This window comes from Tachypleus tridentatus, chromosome 1 (assembly GCF_004210375.1).
Source record: "Tachypleus tridentatus isolate NWPU-2018 chromosome 1, ASM421037v1, whole genome shotgun sequence".
In the NCBI taxonomy this organism is placed as follows: domain Eukaryota; kingdom Metazoa; phylum Arthropoda; class Merostomata; order Xiphosura; family Limulidae; genus Tachypleus; species Tachypleus tridentatus.
In genome coordinates this window covers 16,318,865-16,341,669 of record NC_134825.1, presented here as the reverse complement: position 1 = coordinate 16,341,669, position 22,805 = coordinate 16,318,865, and the positions used below count along the sequence as shown (strand labels likewise).

The 22,805-nt window shown below is 33.0% G+C and overlaps 1 long non-coding RNA gene across 2 annotated transcripts in view; it reads left to right on the top strand.

Moving 5' to 3' along the window:
* The window catches only part of LOC143243803 (uncharacterized), a 39,033-nt gene extending 35,583 nt beyond the window's left edge, over nucleotides 1–3,450 (top strand). For both annotated transcript variants that reach the window (XR_013024767.1, XR_013024766.1), the window contains exon 3: nucleotides 2,924–3,450. This is a non-coding gene — a long non-coding RNA (uncharacterized LOC143243803). The remainder of the gene's footprint in view (nucleotides 1–2,923) is intronic.
* The last annotated feature ends 19,355 nt before the right edge of the window (nucleotides 3,451–22,805 follow it).

Below are 22,805 nucleotides of genomic sequence, written 5' to 3'. Positions count from 1 at the left end.
TATTTTTAATATTATTATCTGTAGTTATTTGGGTTCCATAACATAAGTTTTGTTAGATTGGTTTAAATTCATAGTCAAGTCCAAGTTATCAAATAACATCTGTTTTAACTTTAGTTGTTATTTATTTGTTCTTCTTCTTTCTATTCATTTGGTTTGTGTGAAACCTTTGAGTCAGGGTCCACATTAACTTCTCCTGATATTGTACATACCTGTTGTTAGGTTAAGGATATTATTTTTATTCTTAGTTGTATCCTTTGTTCTGTACTGTTTGATGACACTTAACAAGTATTTTTCAATTATCCTGTAGTTCTACTTCCAGGTTAATTGATAATTAGGTTAAATGTGTTGTTTGATTAGGCTTAATAAATGCCTGTTATTTTAGATTTCCTTGTGGCTCTGTTTATGGGTTAACTGATAAGTACGTTGAATATCTCTTCTTCAACACAATATCATATACATATGTTTATTTTACTACACATTTTCTTAAGGTTTTCACTATGTTGAATGTTTTATTTTCAGCCTTCTTCATAGATTATATTTCTTACCATTAATTTTGTTTCATTTATAATTTATACTTCTTATCAGTAATAAGTTTAGCTTATAATTTATACTTCATAACCTTATTTTAATTTTTGAAGGCCCCTAGGGGCTGGGGTCTACTCTACCTGCTCCCAGTATTGCTGACTTCTTCCTGTAATGGCTGAATATATTTTCATATGACCTAGATTTGTTTAGTTTTCCTCCACCTTATCATAGATTGCCTTCCAGACCTCTACTGCAGAATATGCTAGGCCTATCTCTGTTATTTTTTTAGACATGTTTCTTGTGACTATTTCATTATGACCTTTGTCTCTCTTTTGTAAGTGGGTACTTACATGTCTTGCCCTATGCAGGTTTTAATTTGTTGTTTTAGCTTACCATTAGGCATATTTTCTTCCTGATTCATGTCATTTACACCTCTTGTTAATAATATCCATTTTATCCCCCTATCTAGTATTTTAGCTTGATTCTTCTATTTAATATTTACCTTTCACCTCTTTTCTTTGGTGTTCTACCTATGTTTAGGGATTTTACCTCTTGTGGTGTTAATCATCTTGATGGGAGCTTATATTATTTGCTAAAGGGACACTTATTTTTGTTCCCATTGTTATAAACAGTGGCTTTGCTTTTTTGAACCCACACAGTTGACGTATCTCCTAGTGGGTCATGTTCCAGGTTCTTTGTCCTCCTTCCTAATATAATTTCTAGTCCCAACATGCTTTTTCCCTAGGAGTGACCTTTCAGCCTTCCTAATTTTTAGTGTCTCTGCCTCCCCTGGGGTACTCCTCACTGTGAGGTTTTCATTTTTTATCACTTCCAAGTTAGTTACATTTTATTTTTGGTCTCTGGTTCAACATCAACTTCCCCTATCTGTCTTTAAGTTTATATCCAATTTACAAGGTTATTTTTTCTTTTAATTCCATCAGTCGTTTTCTCCAAATTTTTGTTCATCAACATCACTCAGATTCAGGTCTTTCTTAATTATCTGTTTTGACCAGAGCTGCTTTGATTTTCTTGGCTGTTTTGGCTCTGGATCATTTTTATTAACCTTCATTTGAATGGCTTATGTAATGTATTTCTTTCAGCTTTTGTATTTCTAACCATCTTCTACATATTTTTGCTGTGATATCCAGTAGATCTTTTCTGTCCAGTATGTGATCTAATTTGCTTCATTGTTTTTATGGCTTCTTTTCATTGAATTCATTTACCATGACTTCATTTCCTTACTTCACTTCCTTATTCGTAATTTGTTTTTCTTTCCTACCTTACCCATTAAGTTAGCTTATTTCTTGTTTCTTTCCTGGTGTCTTCACTGTAGTCATGCACTTTCCCTATTCCCTGCACATCAACCCATTCATCCATTGGAGGTACTGTTCAGTACTGAGACTACACCTTGTACATTCATCTTCCATTATTTGCTTTGGGTAGCTGTGCCTTCCTTGTTAGGTTATCATCTACCTATTGCCATCCTTCACTCTTTCATGAGACTGTGACTGGATAAATTACCTCTAAGTAAATATACTTCTTTTTTACAAAGGTATGTATGCCTTTTTTTTTTCTTTATGGAACCCATTCTATGGTGAATGGTACCTGTCCAATTATACTTAAACTAGCAAATGCCACACTGTAAGAACATGATGACTTAACAGTTATAATTCCATGGCCAGAAAAATGTGCAATGCTGAGATGGGGTGTTCTGCATGATCATTGTAGGTTTATTCTCATGATGTGTTTGTTTCATTAGTTTGCCCCTCCTAGACCACACTTGTCAATGGATGACATGGGTAAAGTAGAAGAGGATAGCTTGTGATCCCTGCCATGCCTCTTATTGAATATGGTCTGGTTTTAAAAATAGGGTTTCATGGTTATCTGTTGCACAGTCTCAGGTGTTGTCATTTCTCTAGACTCTTCCTCCATGCTGTCTTCTCTTGTTTTTTTAGTGGATTTTAAGAGTCCTTACCATTTTCCACTTCCAAGCTGCTGGGATAGTGGATCAGGAAGGCATTTTTCTGAATGTGTTAATGAAAAACAACTTATATATACAAACAAATACACACACACAGACACCCTATCTGGATTCACCGCTGTGTCTGATAACAGTAAGGTGGTCCTAGATCCTGGTCATGGCACAAAACATGGGAGATGATTCAGACTCCATCATTAAAATTCTATTAGACAATAAAAGAATAAAGTCATGACAGCAAAGTTGTAGTTGTATAGTTATGGGAGTTTTGGTACATATAATCTTAAGATCAGTTTTAAGGTAAAGTTCAAAAAGTAATTATGGTGGATATTTAAGTATTATTTTAATCAACTAGAAGATGTTTGTTAAATTATTTAGTGTTTGCAATTACTTTAAACAATTGATGTTTCCTATTTACAGACAGCAAGAGAGAGAGAGAAGGAAGGAGTTTTGTCCACATTTTGACTTTATGAGGGTAAAGGTTACTGACCATCAAAATTAGCCTTAAAACAATACTCTTTCACCTTATAATTTAGTAAAGTGAAGTACATGGAAGAAAATCCTGTTTTCATGTTTTGGACATCAGTTGTATGGCAATAGAAAGCTTTGTCTAAAATACATTACTGGATGGAACCATTGGAAATAGAGAGAGAGACCATAATTTAAGAATGCTTTACTGTATACATAAAATTACATGCATAGTAACTGTACAACTGTTGAAACTAAACAAATAATATGAAAATGTTTATTATATCATTAAGTGGTATTATGTAGGAAACTACATTAGTACTTCCTTGATCCAACCATGACTGTACTTACTTGTTAACTTGTAGATGAATTGGGATTATTTTGGTATTGGTTTTACTGCTTTAAAGAATATTGATTGTAATATAGTATTAAGTTGAATGTAGGTTTTATGAAGTGTTTCTTTGGCCTTGACATACTAACTTCAGTATTGAGGGAAAGCATGAAGTGACAATCTTAGGAGGTCTTAATGAGTTCTGTGTAAAGTTCTATGGACCTAAAGGAAGTAAGTACTATTTAATAAGTTTATATTACACCTAAGAAAATTGAGGTTATGTAATATTACAGTATACTTTTAACTCACAACTTTGTTTGAAGAAAAGTTATTTCTAAAAAATACCATTTAGGGACAGTTGTAAGTTTGATAAAACTTTTGTGTGTATGTATACAGTTTCATTATAAATATACTAAGCCATTGGATTGGATTGCAGGTAATTATCAGCAAGTAAACAAAATCCTAGGACATTTGTGAATTTTGAATTTTATTAATTACTGATAGTTTACTGCTTCTCCTCTGGACAACCTTGATTATTCATAATATTACTACTAGATTTTGGTATAATTTCTGGAGTCTTTGAAGAGTATCTTGCTAATTATCTTCCTTATATCTAGCTTTTACTCTCTGTTTTGGGACTTTTGATCTCCTTGTTACTATAAATATCAAGCCTGCTGTACATTTTAGTAGTGAGCTGCTAAAAACAGTAATTATTCATATAGAGGGAACAGATTGTAAAATGTATCTAATTTTAGAATAATCTTGTGTTGTGCATCTCAAATTAGCTTTAGCAATGTTTCCAGTAAAACATAAGATAAACTTACTATTTACGCTACATGCAAAAACAAGTTGACTCACATAATTTTAATAGTTACAAATCTTTCTTGTAGCTATAACTAGATCAATGACCTGGAATGTTGGATATACGAAACTGTTTAGTGTCAGGGTATAATTTAATTTATTTAGTTATTTAATGTTTATTTAGTTTTTATAACAAGTGTATTAATAGTTAGTTATTTTAAGAGCAATAGTTGTGACAAGTTTCATTATTTAACTCTGTACAAACTGTATATTGTGTATGTTGTTTGATTGTTCTACTAGGCTTTTGTAATATTGTTGGCACCATTTGACTTGAAGCTACCAAAAGTTTTTCATTATGTGTTGCAACTAGAAAGCTAAATACTTCCAGATTTTTTTTGTCTCATGTTGTAAATACATGCAGATACAGATATCATTAAAAATTTAAGATAGTGAAAGTGATGTTAGACTGTGTGATTGTGAGTTTAGCCATAGCAGGCAATATCTAATGTTAGTTTTACAGTCATTTTGTAACAGCAGAGATGAACAATAATTTTTCTTCTCCGAGGGTATTCCATAGTTATTGAACTTGCCTGTGTGAACTTTCACGAGAAAATATAATTATTAAAAGCTTTAGATACAAGTATGATAACCAATATTGTAATGAATTTTTGTACATATGTTTGACTTGTTTTGAATATATTATTTTAAAACAAATGGATTGTGTTCTGTCTATTTATTGTTCAGATGCATCACCAACAAGTCACAGACACCTACTCTAAAGAAATTGGCCCCATAAAGTGAACATAGAATGACAATAGTAATATATCAATTCATTTTAACTCTATTTACCAAGTAAATACTGATATTATTACACTTGTTAGAGTATTTATGACAACTGTATGATTTATCATTATGGTTTACTGCTACAGCTTTCTAATCCTTTACCTAACTGACAATCTTTTTCTTACTTATCTCTGCTTCTTTGTTTAAATAATAACAGTAATCTTCTTACAGTAATTAACAACTAAACTTCTTACAACCCTGCATAACTAGATGTTTTTCTAATTAACAGCTTCAGTTTCTTCTTACAGTAACTAATAGTTACAGTTTCTTTTTATGGATGTCTGTAATTCAGAAAATGTAGATTGGTAGACATATGTGCACATTGTTAGAAAATTTTAGTATAGTAAGTCTTGTTCTGTGACCTATCAAGTACACACATTCTAATATTGGTATGGTAAGAAACACCTATATTGTTCATTGACTTATTAAGTATACACATTCCAAAGCCTTATAACATGTTGTTGTTTGTTTTTCCAGCACCATCTGAAGCAGGGGTTTGGAAAGTGCAGTTGATTTACCAGAAAAATATCCATTCAAATCTCCTTCCATAGGTATGTAGCTATTGATATTGTTCAAATTTTGCATGTTCATTGTAGTAGGACTAATACTACTTAATCATTGTTGAATTACTGAATTATTACATTACAAGCTTACAAATATGGGTATAAGTTGGACTCACTGGCCAAGTTTTCTGATTAGTGTTCAGTATATTAAATTGACCAAGCTTTACAGCTAGTGTTTGGTGTATTAAGTTGTCCAGACTTTGTGGTCAGTGATTGGTGTATTAAGTTGACCAATCTTTGTGGTTAGTGTTTAGTGTATCAAGTTGACCAAGCTTTATGGCTAGTGTTTGGTGTATTAAGTTGTCCAGACTTTGTGGTCAGTTTTTGGTATATTAAGTTGACCAAGCTTTATGGCTAGTGTTTGGTGTATTAAGTTGTCCAGATTTTGTGGTCAGTTTTTGGTATATTAAGTTGACCAAGCTTTATGGCTAGTGTTTGGTGTATTAAGTTGACTAGGCTTTATGGTTAGTGTTCCTTCTGTTAAATTGACAATGATAATTATTATTCTTTGTACCAGGGTTAAATATTGTTAATATGTAAAGGAATTAGAAATTAGTAAGATTAATTTGTTGATAAAATACACCACCCTTACTTGATTCATGACATTGCTTAAACTAACCAAGTTATTCTGACTTTTTGGTGACACTTTTTAAACTAACCAAGTTATGCTTTAGTTGAAATGTGAACCAAGTTTGGAGAACTTCACTTGTGGCACTATTTAGACTAACAGATCTCACACTGACTTCATTTGTGACTGTGTTTCTCAGGTGGGTTATGGAAAACTTGTATAATAATGAAAAGGAAACATACTCTATCTCTGTGTGGTCCACTGAAATAAAATTTAAAAAAAGCAGTTGGTATGTGAACAAAACACTGTGAACTACTGACCTGTGACATTTTTTAAACAAAACAAAACTTATGCTGACTTAAAAAATGTATTCTCAAGATGGCTGATACGGGTATCAAAACTTTAATTGAAATAAAGTAGAGAACAATGTTTTGATCTTCTTAGGTCATATTTGTTAACCTGAAGTTTTAATACCCATAGTAGCCATCCTAAGAATACATTATTACTTCAAGTGGGTTTCTCATCGTCATGAATTATGCTGACATAGTTTATGACATTGTGCATCTCACTAAACTGCCCTTTGATTTTGTAATTGTGATGTTTCATTTCTTTTATTTGTGTTTATGTTAAGAGAATTAAAGCATATCACTAAATATTTTGCTTTCATTTTTTTTAACATTGTCTTTAATACAAAAACTGAACATTTAAAAGACTTTTATAAATATGTGTGTGTATCTTTTTCATGTGTTTTTATCAAAACTTTCTTATACTTTTTTAACATCTTCACAGGGTTTATGAACAAGATATATCATCCAAATATTGATGAGGTGTGAGTAGCTCAGTTATTTTTATTTTATTGGATTCTTATTTTGTCAAGTTTGAGGTATAAAATTTGTTTTTTTATTTGTCCAAGAAAAAGAAAAATATCCGTTGTGTTAATTAATCCAAAAGATTTACAATTAACTTGTTATATGTTTTTCATTATTTTCTGATCTGCCTTTGCCTCCTTTCATTTCTTGTCAGTTTATTAGTGACAAAACATCAAAGATGATTTACCAAAAATTAAGTGCTGCTAATACTGCTTTTAATTGTATATAATTAATAACTTTGTTTATTAATTATTTATACATTGCTTGCATGCTCATTTGAACTGAATTGTAGTTGGTTGTTTCCAAGTGTTATTTATTGGGTTTGTGAACTTTGACTACTTTTTCATACTTTCAAAATTAGAATTTTTTGAACCATGCAAATTACTTGGTTTTATGATCATTTTTTTGTCACTGGTTTAAGAACATAATGAACAAAGTGGTAAGAAACTACTTTATCATTCACATATTGATGAAATTATATAACCATCGAACAAATGATAAGTTACATAAGAGAGGCAGGAAATTGTGTAATTCATTCTGTAAGTTTATATTTTGCACCTAGAAGTTGTTGTGTTAAAGTTTGAATCTGGCGTTATACCATTTATTTAACCATCCAGGGTGAGACTGTTCAAACTGCTGTCAGTTCTAAAGACTTTGTTCAAGTTGTTTCTAGTTTTTTTTGTCTAGAGAATACAACTTTATATGCATATCTTTTCATATCTCTAGTTTCCTGAACTGCAAATTATTTTGATAACTACTTCCACCACTAGAAAAAGAGGTTATGTTTTCACCTCTGTGTACGTGTTTGTTATTAAGATTTTTCAAACAGTTGAATAGATTTGGACAAAAGCTGGCATACATTTGGACTGTGACACAACTTGGAAGTCATTAGTTTTTGAGGGGTTAAGGACACAACAAGGATACCAAAAAAAATGTCACTATCTGTTAACATGGGGACAGATTTTTTTTACACTATTTTTGTGCTATAACTCAATTGAAAATGATCAATTTTTGGTAAAATGTGGTGGAGATGTGTAGAATATTATTCCTCATTGTTCTGCCAAACATGGTCTGTTACTGTTGATAATGATGGATAAAGGGACACATTTTTGTATTTTTTGAAAGCTGTGTGGTGGAGGCATGAGCTTCACCAAGTGCCACTGTAGTGTTTTCATTCTGTCTTTGTACTTCTTGTAATGAAAGAAACAAAACTTTTATTACTCTAAACTAGAATATATCAAATAAATATTTTAGGTTACAAGCTATGAAGTATTAAGTGTAAGTTAGTAAAAAGATTAGAATATGATAAAACTGAATAGTAAATTAATCCTCTCATTTGTATATTGCTTATAATCTACAAGTTTGTTATGAGTACAATAACAAAGTATCAACCAATCAGAACTATGTTGTTGTCGTGTTCACATCTACCACCAGATTACAGCATAGTTCCAGCACAATAATAAACCAATGAAAACTAACCTAGTACTTGCCATGTTTCTATCCACTACCCTATAAGTTGCAGTAGTTATCTACTCTCCTATTCCATGTTCATATCCACTGTCCTGTTACTTTCCATTTTCATATCCACAGTTGTTTGTTGTGTTCTCTCTTACCTCAAAAATAGCGTGTCTAGATAACATATTAAAAAATGTCCAATTTGTAACTCATCAGTGTAATACAAGTTTCTGAATGTTTTCTGTGTTCCATCTCAGCTCAGGAACAGTGTGTCTAGATGTTATCAACCAAGCTTGGACTGCACTATATGGTAAGAATGTTGCTGTGATTAATTAGTTAAACATTTGTTTTTCGTAAGATGTAGCCATCAAAAATCTATGCCGAACTAAATCATCAAAAGGTGTTTCATTTCAACAAAGAACAGGTTTAAGGAGTCACTTCACATAAAGTAATGAGTCAGTTTATATGGTTATGCTTGAATACACATAAATTTACATAAAAATATATTTATATATGTATACTTCATATACAGATAATCATAAAAATTTTTAAATTTTAAAAAGCTAATAAAAGTTAATTAATAATAAAAGCTACTTTTCAAAAAATTAGCCATTAAAAAGTGTAGTGTTTGACATTTTTGGGTTCTTTTTTTAGATTTGTCCAACATTTTTGAGTCCTTCCTTCCACAGCTGTTGACATATCCAAACCCTATCGATCCCTCAATGGTGATGCTGCTGCAATGTATTTACATAAACCAGAAGACTACAAAGGAAAGTCCAAGGTAGGAAGGTGAATGAAGACCTTGGATACAGGAAAATGTTGATTAGTTTTATTTAGCTTTTAAAGTATTAATCTTGCCATTTCAAGGGCATAATATTCTACAATAAATCTTGTATGTTTTAATAAGGAATCTGTTGTCTCAAAGTTACTGGGATACTTGTATTGTGGTTTGTAATCCAGAAAATTAATCACAGAGTTCACTTGATAGAGATTCTCGTAGTTTTCCTTTTATGCAGCCTTACTTAAAAATCTTAAGTTTAGCAGAAAATTACATCGTACTCACCTAAGATGTATTCCAGTAGGTATGATTTTGTAGCTGTGCTTAATATAGGTTCCTACGCATTGGTGTACCGTTGTGTGCAGTAAAGGTGTTAATTAATAAACTGTCTTTAGTTTTTAATAAAAATATTCTGTTTTTAAATTTATATAAAAAACACTTCAGATGATATTTTGGTTTTATGAATGTATTTTAACTGTAAGTGCAGCTAAGCTTGATGAATGGAGCTTGCACTTCTGATATTACACACAGGGCAAGTTTGCTGGTGATTTTATAAATATGATTTATCAGGACCTGAATTGGGTTTCATTTCATGAATAACAAAGACCTGTTTTTTGATGGTGGACATCAAACATTTATCAAGCCCTCTCTTTAGACTAAATCATCTAGCTAGAAGTGTAAGGTGATTTAAATTGTAGACTGATATTTTGGTGATGGGAGGATTCTAAAGCTGATGAACATTTTATAAATCCTCAAAGATAGTAAAAATTATGGTAAAAATAAAGCCAAGTCAAGTCCATATAACGATAATAAATTAATTTCTGTTATTCTCAATGTTTTTAAATATAATTATATGTAAATTGTAGGCCTAATTACATAAATAAACTTTCAACAAACATTCTGCAAGTAAGTGTAGGCCTAATTACACAAATAAACTTTCAACAAACATTCTGCAAGTAAGTGTAGGCCTAATTACATAAATAAACTTTCAACAAACATTCTGCAAGTAAGTGTAGGCCTAGCTACAAATACAACATATTAATACAAACTGGGAGATATACACTTAACTTAGCTACTTAGTTTATTAAAAACCAATTGCATGATTCCTCATTCTCTCTGACCATATAAATGTTTTATATAACTACTGCAAAAACTGAAAAAAATTAAATGAATTGTCAGTTTTTAAAATAATGTTAGCAAATTAAACACTTATTAAATGTTAATATCAATAATTTTGGAATGCTTTAGATGTGTGGTATAAAACAGTGAAAATCAAATATGAAATTTTTTTTAATATAAATGAGAAGCAAGGTTTTAAAAAATAGATACTGTGAAAACAAAAATACATGATGCTTACACAGTCATTAAAATTTTTCTGAAGAAGATATGTTAAAAAATCATGGGATTCACTAAACCAAAAATCACTTGTATTGAAAGCTGCTACTGCAGAAACTTCACTAATTAGGGTTTAGTGAAGACATGAAGTGCAAGACTTTAACAGTGGAGTAGATATTCTAATGGTATATCAAAAAGTGCTTTTCACTTCCTTTGTACTAACTTCGCTGACTTTATTGAAAGAGACGACCCCTGGTGTAATACAGAATACAAAATATTTCAACAAAAATTTAAATGTTATATTTCATTAAAATTCAACTTCATTTAATTGATGTAAATGTTCTAATACTTTCTTTTATTAAACTTCATAACACTAATGATCTTGATCTATAGTATTACAATTAAGATGTTGTTAAATAATTTTTTTAATTAGCTGTGACAGTTAGTGAGACAAATTATGAAAAAGTTCTTTCTTTTTGTTATTCAACTCTTCAAACTGAGTACACTTATGATTGGCTGTATATTCTTAGTTAAATATCTAATTTTATTAATATTTGAATTTAATTCAGAGTGAATAAAACCATTGGTAAAAGTATTGAATTCACTCATGCCAGCTGGATATTTAAAGAAACTGTTGTTTTTTAGCATCAGATTATATGTAATTGTTCTTCAACTACAAATCTGTTATTGTTATTATAAATTTATCAATTAAGGCATAAATAATTAAAAAAAATGAAGACATCTAAACAGAAAGTGGGTGAATGATGAGTTAGAAGAATTCTAAATAAGTTCATGTTGTGTTCCAATAGTTCTATGGAACTAACAGGTTCATGTTGTGTTCCAATAGTTCTATGGAACTAACAGGTTCATGTTGTGTTCCAATAGTTCTATGGAACTAACAGATTCACCTTTTGTTCCAATAGTTCTATGGAACTAACAGGTTCACGTTGTGTTCCAATAGTTCTATGGAACTAACAGGTTCATGTTGTGTTCCAATAGTTCTATGGAACTAACAGGTTCATGTTGTGTTCCAATAGTTCTATGGAACTAACAGGTTCACGTTGTGTTCCAATAGTTCTATGGAACTAACAGGTTCACGTTGTGTTCCAATAGTTCTATGGAACTAACAGATTCACCTTATGTTCCAATAGTTCTATGGAACTAACAGGTTCACGTTGTGTTCCAATAGTTCTATGGAACTAACAGGTTCATGTTGTGTTCCAATAGTTCTATGGAACTAACAGATTCACCTTATGTTCCAATAGTTCTATGGAACTAACAGGTTCATGTTGTGTTCCAATAGTTCTATGGAACTAACAGGTTCATGTTGTGTTCCAATAGTTCTATGGAACTAACAGGTTCACGTTGTGTTCCAATAGTTCTATGGAACTAACAGGTTCACGTTGTGTTCCAATAGTTCTATGGAACTAACAGGTTCACGTTGTGTTCCAATAGTTCTATGGAACTAACAGGTTCACGTTGTGTTCCAATAGTTCTATGGAACTAACAGGTTCACGTTGTGTTCCAATAGTTCTATGGAACTAACAGGTTCACGTTGTGTTCCAATAGTTCTATGGAACTAACAGGTTCACGTTGTGTTCCAATAGTTCTATGGAACTAATAAGTTCATGTTGTGTTCCAATAGTTCTATGGAACTAATAAGTTCATGTTGTGTTCCAATAGTTCTATGGAACTAATAAGTTCACGTTGTGTTTTAATAGTTCTATGGAACTAACAGGTTCACGTTGTGTTCCAATAGTTCTATGGAACTAACAGGTTCACATTATGTTCCAATAGTTCTATGGAACTAACAGGTTCACATTATGTTCCAATAGTTCTATGGAACTAATAAGTTCATGTTGTGTTCCAATAGTTCTATGGAACTAATAAGTTCATGTTGTGTTCCAATAGTTCTATGGAACTAATAAGTTCATGTTGTGTTCCAATAGTTCTATGGAACTAACAGGTTCATGTTGTGTTCCAATAGTTCTATGGAACTAACAGGTTCATGTTGTGTTCCAATAGTTCTATGGAACTAACAGGTTCATGTTGTGTTCCAATAGTTCTATGGAACTAACAGGTTCACATTATGTTCCAATAGTTCTATGGAACTAACAGGTTCATGTTGTGTTCCAATAGTTCTATGGAACTAACAGGTTCATGTTGTGTTCCAATAGTTCTATGGAACTAACAGGTTCATGTTGTGTTCCAATAGTTCTATGGAACTAACAGGTTCACGTTGTGTTCCAATAGTTCTATGGAACTAACAGGTTCACGTTGTGTTCCAATAGTTCTATGGAACTAACAGGTTCACGTTGTGTTCCAATAGTTCTATGGAACTTGTAAGTTCACCTTATGTTCCAATAGTTCTATGGAACTAACAGGTTCACGTTGTGTTCCAATAGTTCTATGGAACTAACAGGTTCACGTTGTGTTCCAATAGTTCTATGGAACTAACAGGTTCACGTTGTGTTCCAATAGTTCTATGGAACTTGTAAGTTCACCTTATGTTCCAATAGTTCTATGGAACTAGTAAGGTTCATGTTGTGTTCCAATAGTTCTATGGAACTAACAGGTTCACATTATGTTCCAATAGTTCTATGGAACTAACAGGTTCATGTTGTGTTCCAATAGTTCTATGGAACTAACAGGTTCATGTTGTGTTCCAATAGTTCTATGGAACTAACAGGTTCACATTATGTTCCAATAGTTCTATGGAACTAACAGGTTCATGTTGTGTTTCAATAGTTCTATGGAACTAACAGGTTCATGTTGTGTTCCAATAGTTCTATGGAACTAACAGGTTCATGTTGTGTTCCAATAGTTCTATGGAACTAACAGGTTCATGTTGTGTTCCAATAGTTCTATGGAACTAACAGGTTCATGTTGTGTTCCAATAGTTCTATGGAACTAACAGGTTCACGTTGTGTTCCAATAGTTCTATGGAACTAACAGGTTCACGTTGTGTTCCAATAGTTCTATGGAACTAGTAAGTTCACCTTATGTTCCAATAGTTCTATGGAACTAGTAAGTTCACCTTATGTTCCAATAGTTCTATGGAACTAACAGGTTCACATTATGTTCCAATAGTTCTATGGAACTAACAGGTTCACGTTGTGTTCCAATAGTTCTATGGAACTAACAGGTTCACGTTGTGTTCCAATAGTTCTATGGAACTAACAGGTTCACGTTGTGTTCCAATAGTTCTATGGAACTAACAGGTTCACGTTGTGTTCCAATAGTTCTATGGAACTAACAGGTTCACGTTGTGTTCCAATAGTTCTATGGAACTAACAGGTTCACGTTGTGTTCCAATAGTTCTATGGAACTAACAGGTTCACGTTGTGTTCCAATAGTTCTATGGAACTAACAGGTTCACGTTGTGTTCCAATAGTTCTATGGAACTAACAGGTTCACGTTGTGTTCCAATAGTTCTATGGAACTAATAAGTTCACGTTGTGTTCCAATAGTTCTATGGAACTAATAAGTTCACGTTGTGTTTTAATAGTTCTATGGAACTAACAGGTTCACGTTGTGTTCCAATAGTTCTATGGAACTAACAGGTTCACATTATGTTCCAATAGTTCTATGGAACTAACAGGTTCACATTATGTTCCAATAGTTCTATGGAACTAATAAGTTCATGTTGTGTTCCAATAGTTCTATGGAACTAATAAGTTCATGTTGTGTTCCAATAGTTCTATGGAACTAATAAGTTCATGTTGTGTTCCAATAGTTCTATGGAACTAACAGGTTCATGTTGTGTTCCAATAGTTCTATGGAACTAACAGGTTCATGTTGTGTTCCAATAGTTCTATGGAACTAACAGGTTCATGTTGTGTTCCAATAGTTCTATGGAACTAACAGGTTCACATTATGTTCCAATAGTTCTATGGAACTAACAGGTTCACATTATGTTCCAATAGTTCTATGGAACTAACAGGTTCATGTTGTGTTCCAATAGTTCTATGGAACTAACAGGTTCATGTTGTGTTCCAATAGTTCTATGGAACTAACAGGTTCATGTTGTGTTCCAATAGTTCTATGGAACTAACAGGTTCACGTTGTGTTCCAATAGTTCTATGGAACTAACAGGTTCACGTTGTGTTCCAATAGTTCTATGGAACTAACAGGTTCACGTTGTGTTCCAATAGTTCTATGGAACTTGTAAGTTCACCTTATGTTCCAATAGTTCTATGGAACTAACAGGTTCACGTTGTGTTCCAATAGTTCTATGGAACTAACAGGTTCACGTTGTGTTCCAATAGTTCTATGGAACTAACAGGTTCACGTTGTGTTCCAATAGTTCTATGGAACTTGTAAGTTCACCTTATGTTCCAATAGTTCTATGGAACTAGTAAGTTCACCTTATGTTCCAATAGTTCTATGGAACTAACAGGTTCACATTGTGTTCCAATAGTTCTATGGAACTAACAGGTTCACATTGTGTTCCAATAGTTCTATGGAACTAACAGGTTCACATTGTGTTCCAATAGTTCTATGGAACTAACAGGTTCACATTGTGTTCCAATAGTTCTATGGAACTAACAGGTTCATGTTGTGTTCCAATAGTTCTATGGAACTAACAGGTTCATGTTGTGTTCCAATAGTTCTATGGAACTAACAGGTTCACGTTGTGTTCCAATAGTTCTATGGAACTAACAGGTTCACGTTGTGTTCCAATAGTTCTATGGAACTAACAGGTTCATGTTGTGTTCTAATAGTTCTATGGAACTAACAGGTTCATGTTGTGTTCCAATAGTTCTATGGAACTAACAGGTTCACATTATGTTCCAATAGTTCTATGGAACTAACAGGTTCATGTTGTGTTCCAATAGTTCTATGGAACTAACAGGTTCACATTATGTTCCAATAGTTCTATGGAACTAACAGGTTCATGTTGTGTTCCAATAGTTCTATGGAACTAACAGGTTCATGTTGTGTTCCAATAGTTCTATGGAACTAACAGGTTCATGTTGTGTTCCAATAGTTCTATGGAACTAACAGGTTCACATTATGTTCCAATAGTTCTATGGAACTAACAGGTTCATGTTGTGTTCCAATAGTTCTATGGAACTAACAGGTTCATGTTGTGTTCCAATAGTTCTATGGAACTAACAGGTTCATGTTGTGTTCCAATAGTTCTATGGAACTAACAGGTTCATGTTGTGTTCCAATAGTTCTATGGAACTAACAGGTTCATGTTGTGTTCCAATAGTTCTATGGAACTAACAGGTTCACGTTGTGTTCCAATAGTTCTATGGAACTAGTAAGTTCACCTTATGTTCCAATAGTTCTATGGAACTAGTAAGTTCACCTTATGTTCCAATAGTTCTATGGAACTAACAGGTTCACATTATGTTCCAATAGTTCTATGGAACTAACAGGTTCATGTTGTGTTCCAATAGTTCTATGGAACTAACAGGTTCACGTTGTGTTCCAATAGTTCTATGGAACTAACAGGTTCACGTTGTGTTCCAATAGTTCTATGGAACTAACAGGTTCATGTTGTGTTCCAATAGTTCTATGGAACTAGTAAGTTCACCTTATGTTCCAATAGTTCTATGGAACTAGTAAGTTCACCTTATGTTCCAATAGTTCTATGGAACTAGTAAGTTCACCTTATGTTCCAATAGTTCTATGGAACTAGTAAGTTCACCTTATGTTCCAATAGTTCTATGGAACTAACAGGTTCACATTATGTTCCAATAGTTCTATGGAACTAACAGGTTCACATTATGTTCCAATAGTTCTATGGAACTAACAGGTTCACCTTATGTTCCAATAGTTCTATGGAACTAACAGGTTCACATTATGTTCCAATAGTTCTATGGAACTAACAGGTTCACATTATGTTCCAATAGTTCTATGGAACTAACAGGTTCACATTATGTTCCAATAGTTCTATGGAACTAACAGGTTCACGTTGTGTTCCAATAGTTCTATGGAACTAACAGGTTCACGTTGTGTTCCAATAGTTCTATGGAACTAACAGGTTCACGTTGTGTTCCAATAGTTCTATGGAACTAACAGGTTCACGTTGTGTTCCAATAGTTCTATGGAACTAACAAGTTCACGTTGTGTTCCAATAGTTCTATGGAACTAACAGGTTCACGTTGTGTTCCAATAGTTCTATGGAACTAACAGGTTCACGTTGTGTTCCAATAGTTCTATGGAACTAACAGGTTCATGTTGTGTTCCAATAGTTCTATGGAACTAACAGGTTCACGTTGTGTTCCAATAGTTCTATGGAACTAACAGGTTCATGTTGTGTTCCAATAGTTCTATGGAACTAACAGGTTCACGTTGTGTTCCAATAGTTCTATGGAACTAACAGGTTCACGTTGTGTTCCAATAGTTCTATGGAACTAACAGGTTCACGTTGTGTTCCAATAGTTCTATGGAACTAACAGGTTCACGTTGTGTTCCAATAGTTCTATGGAACTAACAGGTTCACGTTGTGTTCCAATAGTTCTATGGAACTAACAGGTTCATGTTGTGTTCCAATAGTTCTATGGAACTAACAGGTTCACATTGTGTTCCAATAGTTCTATGGAACTAACAGGTTCATGTTGTGTTCCAATAGTTCTATGGAACTAACAGGTTCATGTTGTGTTCCAATAGTTCTATGGAACTAACTGGTTCATGTTGTGTTCCAATAGTTCTATGGAACTAGTAAGTTCACCTTATGTTCCAATAGTTCTATGGAACTAGTAAGTTCACCTTATGTTCCAATAGTTCTATGGAACTAACAGGTTCACATTATGTTCCAATAGTTCTATGGAACTAACAGGTTCACATTGTGTTCCAATAGTTCTATGGAACTAACAGGTTCACATTATGTTCCAATAGTTCTATGGAACTAACAGGTTCACATTATGTTCCAGTAGTTCTATGGAACTAACAGGTTCACATTATGTTCCAATAGTTCTATGGAACTAACAGGTTCACATTATGTTCCAATAGTTCTATGGAACTAACAGGTTCACATTATGTTCCAATAGTTCTATGGAACTAGTAAGTTCACCTTGTGTTCCAATAGTTCTATGGAACTAGTAAGTTCACCTTGTGTTCCAATAGTTCTATGGAACTAGTAAGTTCACCTTATGTTTCAATAGTTCTATGGAACTAATAGGTTCATGTTATGTTCCAATAGTTCTATGGAACTAACAGGTTCACATTATGTTCCAATAGTTCTATGGAACTAGTAAGTTCACCTTATGTTCCAATAGTTCTATGGAACTAATAGGTTCATGTTATGTTCCAATAGTTCTATGGAACTAATAGGTTCACATTATGTTCCAATAGTTCTATGGAACTAACAGGTTCACATTATGTTCCAATAGTTCTATGGAACTAACAGGTTCACATTATGTTCCAATAGTTCTATGGAACTAACAGGTTCACATTATGTTCCAATAGTTCTATGGAACTAACAGGTTCACATTATGTTCCAATAGTTCTATGGAACTAACAGGTTCACATTATGTTCCAATAGTTCTATGGAACTAACAGGTTCACATTATGTTCCAATAGTTCTATGGAACTAACAGGTTCACGTTATGTTCCAATAGTTCTATGGAACTAGTAAGTTCACCTTATGTTCCAATAGTTCTATGGAACTAGTAAGTTCACCTTATGTTCCAATAGTTCTATGGAACTAGTAAGTTCACCTTATGTTCCAATAGTTCTATGGAACTAGTAAGTTCACCTTATGTTCCAATAGTTCTATGGAACTAGTAAGTTCACCTTATGTTTCAATAGTTCTATGGAACTAGTATGTTCACCTTATGTTTCAATAGCTTTATAGCTTCTATAAAGCTTTTAAGTTTCTCTTACATTCCAATAGTTTTATAGCTCCTAGGGAACTGATAAATTCACCTTATGTTCCAGTAGTTTTATAGCTGTAAGTGTTACCCAAATATACTTTGTTTTGTGTTTGAGTATTTATATAAGTTGTGATTATATGAGTTGGAGTAAATTACTTGATTTATAAGGTGTGTGTGTGTTTTTTCTGAACTAAAATGCTGTTTTAAAGATTTTGTACAAGATCCGTAAGTTTAGTTTATCATCATGTTGAGTGTAAGGTGTTCACCAGTATTTAAATAATCCAACTTATTGTGTATGAGTTTTTAATTTCATACTTACCTCTTTATCCTAAGCCATCTATTAACCACAAAATAATCCTATTTATCCCAAATCATTTGTTCACCACAAAGTAATTCTGTTTATCCAGATTATTTTGTTGACCATAAAGTAATTCTGTTTATCCAGATTATTTTGTTGACCATAAAGTAATTCTGTTTATCCAGATTATTCTGTTGACCATAAAGTAATCTAGTTTACCATAAATCATCTGTTAACCATAAAGTAACCCAATTTACCCTGAATCATCTGCTGATCCAAACACAGTTCACTCATTTTGAGTTGTGTGTCAGTTCCACAACCATTTTGATTACTAGTTTAAAAAGAAATCAATTAACAGCCAGGAATATATCTCTTGATATTTAAAGCTTTATATTTGTTATGTAATATCGAAGTGCAAAGAGTGTAAAAGTGTTTCTTGGAGTAAAATGAATGCATAATGTTTTGTGATATTAAGGAATAAAATTATTTTTACTTTTTTTCACAGAACAGTCTAATATTTATCAATAATTATAACCTGAATTAATTTTCTGTTACAGATTATGTCAGGAAATTTGCAACAGAAGAGGCTCTGAGGGAAGAAGAAGATAACTGTTCCAGTAGTGAAAGCTCAATGAGTGACTTCTCTGATGATGAAACAAAAGATATGGAACTATAACACTTACTCAGTTAGTAAAAAGAGGCAAGGATTGGGGGGGGGACATTCATTATAGGGGTAGGTTTCAAGGGGAGGGGACAAGCAAGAATTTCCACACAGCATACTTCATTTGTAAAATAAACATCTGTGATTAAATGTTAACAGGGCTGGGGCATGTTTTTAAGTTTTCTTGAAAACCACAGTGTAATAGAATGTAACATTCATGTAAACAGATTATTGTGTACCAACTGGTCAGTGTTTTCTTCCATAGCCATTCATTGTTTAATGTTCACATAATCTGGAAGATAGATTATAGGATATATGTTGTTAATAATGCAGTACTATACAGCATTTCACTAGGGGATTTACAAACTAAATTTGACCAGTGCGTGCTAAGATTCCTGAGTGTAACTAATCTGTTTAAGTGTAAGACTGGAACTGTCTTGTTGGTTTTCATCAGCTGGGTGAATGCGTAGTGGCAATATCATAACTTGGTGGTCCATTAGGATAGTAATGTGTTTAGTAATAAAGAGAAAGTAATGGGATTATAAGGTGAGCTTGTACATACCTGTTTTAATGTGTGTGTAATAAAAGGGATGATTACTAAACATATCTTATAAATTTATTTTAATTCTAATAGCAGTACTGGACAGTTATCTCTTTAATAAAAACAGTAGTCAATTTGTTCTGTGTTTAAAGCTGTGGAAAGATTGCTCTGTGTTAGAAACCGGTGACAGTTTATTCTGTGTTTAAAACAGTGAACAATTTTGTGTGTTTAGAGTGATAGAAGGTTCTGTGTTCAAAGTACAAGACTCCATGTTTAAAGCCTATTAATGATTTAAATGAAGATTCAGAAAGGTAATTTTGGTTTTAAATCTCCTTTATAGTTCCACAAATTATCTGCTTTTCTGTAATTAGCAGCATGATAAGTATTTTTTTTCACATTAGTTATTTGCTCAAAATGGTAAATATCTCTTGTGATGCTTCCATTTATGGTACTGAACCTGTATAATGAGTACATAAGATGTACTGAAGGAAATTAGTTTAGACTTACTTCACAGAAAATAAAATATATAGTCAGTCACTTTTAAAATAAGTATTACATTCTCTAATGTTTACAGATGATTTCTATTATGCCAAAATTTCCTATTTTGAAGAACATAATCTGTTTCTTCCATTGAATTTCCAAATTTTTCTTATCTCTTGTATTCTTTTGGTTATCATGAATTAACAGTGCTTGTAGATTTTGACTTATCACAGTTTTGGTTATATTTTTACAGTTACAATTAGATAGCAGTGCTTCTGAAATCTGACTTGTGACATATTCTGGTGCTTTCTTGTTGGAGTATAGTGAGAGAACAGTTTAATTCTACAACATAGATAAGCTTAAACAGATCATCAGTACGTTTGTATAATAAATATGAGCATAGTAATTACACTTGTTTAATGTTACAGCTGCTTTTTAATCACACTGCTGTTCATATGTAGTTTAGTGATAGGTATGTTTGTTCTCAAACAAATAAAGTGATTAATAAATGCACACTTGATGTCCTACTTAGAGACTATACTGAATTGGAGGAACAAAAACTTAAATATAAAGTCTTGTCATCATCCATAGTTTACTTGCCTGGAGAGGTGTAGTATGTAATTTAGCAGAAGTATACATTACAGCTTGTTTCAAAATTTCTTAAACAATGGGATTGATTCTGATTGCCTTACGAGATGTAGTATATAATTTTGTCAAAGTGAAAACTACAGTTAGTTACAGAACTGCTTTTATAGCAATATTTAGTGCACTTCCTTTGAAATCTGTAACTTAATGGGGGTGAAATAATAAATTTCAAAACTTTCAACTCAGATATTGAGAGTACTTGTCTAAGGAGGGATGTGTGTAACTTGATTGTGGTAATAAGTTACAGTTAGTTTGAAAACTGATTAAATAATAAGATTGAACATACTTGTATGGAAACTGCAACTCAATAGAGGTACTTGCTAACTCGTGTAACAAAATTGTATGTTCTTAAAGCTTAAAAAGGACTTTCTCTTTTGATGAATCTGAATTACCTTGTGCTATTGTTTGTTCACTTTAAAGTATCTTTATGAAATTTTAAATCTAGTTGCAGTAGTAAGATATACACAGGTTTCAAGACTGAGAAAACTATAATCAGCATATTATGTGAAAGTATTAGAAAGATGACTGGAAATACAATATGTCAGTTCTTCTGCATGACATTTTGTTTTATTGGTAATGTGTTTATCCTCTGAAGCTAATTTAATAAGGCCCTAATCATTTCTTGTCATTAGCTTTATTAGATTGGTAATGTTTTAATTCATTTGAATTCTTAAGTTCTTAAGTTATTGATCATAAGTTAGAAGAATAATTTCTCTTGGTCATGATAAGCTGAATTATTTAATATAATGTTTATACTAGAATCAGCTTAGTTCTAGATTTGAAGGCTCAAAATATTTTGTGACTATAAATTATTGAGATTCTGTTGTGTCATATTGGATTTGCATTCTGCTGTGTGGACACTGCTTCAGGTTGTGTCATATTGGATTTGCATTCTGCTGTGTGGACACTGCTTCAGGTTGTGTCATATTGGATTTGCATTCTGCTGTGTGGACACTGCTTCAGGTTGTGTCATATTGGATTTGCATTCTGCTGTGTGGACACTGCTTCAGGTTGTGTCATATTGGATTTGCATTCTGCTGTGTGGACACTGCTTCAGGTTGTGTCATATTGGATTTGCATTCTGCTGTGTGGACACTGCTTCAGGTTGTGTCATATTGGATTTGCATTCTGCTGTGTGGACACTGCTTCAGGTTGTGTCATATTGGATTTGCATTCTGCTGTGTGGACACTGCTTCAGGTTGTGTCATATTGGATTTGCATTCTGCTGTGTGGACACTGCTTCAGGTTGTGTCATATTGGATTTGCATTCTGCTGTGTGGACACTGCTTCAGGTTGTGTCATATTGGATTTGCATTCTGCTGTGTGGACACTGCTTCAGGTTGTGTCATATTGGATTTGCATTCTGCTGTGTGGACACTGCTTCAGGTTGTGTCATATTGGTTTGCATTCTGCTGTGTGGACACTGCTTCAGGTTGTGTCATATTGGATTTGCATTCTGCTGTGTGGACACTGCTTCAGGTTGTGTCATATTGGATTTGCATTCTGCTGTGTGGACACTGCTTCAGGTTGTGTCATATTGGATTTGCATTCTGCTGTGTGGACACTGCTTCAGGTTGTGTCATATTGATTTGCATTCTGCTGTGTGGACACTGCTTCAGGTTGTGTCATATTGGATTTGCATTCTGCTGTGTGGACACTGCTTCAGGTTGTGTCATATTGGATTTGCATTCTGCTGTGTGGACACTGCTTCAGGTTGTGTCATATTGGATTTGCATTCTGCTGTGTGGACACTGCTTCAGGTTGTGTCATATTGGATTTGCATTCTGCTGTGTGGACACTGCTTCAGGTTGTGTCATATTGGATTTGCATTCTGCTG